Source organism: Mus caroli, chromosome X (genome assembly GCF_900094665.2).
Source record: "Mus caroli chromosome X, CAROLI_EIJ_v1.1, whole genome shotgun sequence".
NCBI classification, from domain to species: domain Eukaryota; kingdom Metazoa; phylum Chordata; class Mammalia; order Rodentia; family Muridae; genus Mus; species Mus caroli.
In genome coordinates this window covers 61,790,208-61,791,522 of record NC_034589.1, presented here as the reverse complement: position 1 = coordinate 61,791,522, position 1,315 = coordinate 61,790,208, and positions in this window count along the sequence as shown.

The window sequence follows — 1,315 nt, the reverse complement described above, 5'->3', positions numbered from 1 at the left end:
GAGGAGTGTTCCTCTTTCTCCACATCCTCCCCAGCATCTGCTGTCATGTGAATTTTTGATCTTAGCCATTCTGAGTGGTGGGAGGTGGAATCTCAAGGTTGTTTTGATTTGCATTTCCCTGATGATTAAGGATACTGAACATTTTTTCAGGTGCTTCTCTGCCATTCGGTATTCCTAAGGTGAGAACTCTTTGTTTAGCTCTGAGCCCCATTTTTAATGGGGTTATTTAATTTTCTGGAGTCCACCTCCTTGAGTTCTTTATATATATTGGATATTAGTCCCCTATCTGATTTAGGATAGGTAAAGATCCTTTCCCATTCTGTTGGTGGCCTTTTTGTCTTATTGACTGTGTCTTTTGCCTTACAAAAGCTTTGCAATTTCAAGAGGTCCCATTTGTTGATTCTCAATCTTACAGCACAAACCATTGCAGTTCTTTTCAGAAATTTTTCCACTGTGCCCATATCTTCGAGGCTATTCCCCACTTTGACCTCTATAAGTTTCACTGTCTCTGGTTTTATGTGGAGTTCCTTGATCCACTTAGGTTTAACCTTAGTACAAGGAGATAGGAATGGATCAATTCTCATTCTTCTACTTGTTAACCGCCAGTTGTGCCAACACCATTTATTGAAAATGCTGTCTTTTTTTCCACTGGATGTTTTTACCTCCCTTGTCAAAGATCAAGTGACCATAGGTGTGTTTGTTCATTTCTGGGTCTTCAATTCTATTCCATTGGTATACATGTATGTCGATCGATATACCAGTACCATGCAGTTTTTATCACGATTGCTCAGTAATACAGCTTTAGGTCAGGCATGGTGATTCCACCAGAGGTTCTTTTATCCTTGAGAAGAAATTTGCTATCCTAGGTTTTCTGTTATTACAGATGAATTTGGAGATTGCCTTTTCTAATTTGTTGAAGAATTGAGTTGGAATTTTGATGGAGATTGCATTGAATCTGTAGATTGCTTTTGGCAAGATAGCCATTTTTCCTATTATTGGTCCTGCCCATCCATGAGCACGGCAGATCTTTCCATCTTCAGAGATCTTTTTTAATTTCTTTCTTCAGAGACTTGAAATTCTTATCATACAGATCTTTCACTTCCTTAGTTAGAGGAAGGCCAAGGTATTGTATTTATTTCTGACTATTGAGAAGGGTGTTGTTTCCCTAATTTCTTTCTCAGCCTGTTTATCCTTTGTGTACAGAAAGGCCATTGACTTGTTTGAGTTAGTTTTGATCCAGTTACTTCAGTGAAGCTGTTTATCAGGTTTAGGAGTTCTCTGGTGGAATTTTTAGGGTCACTTATATATACTATCA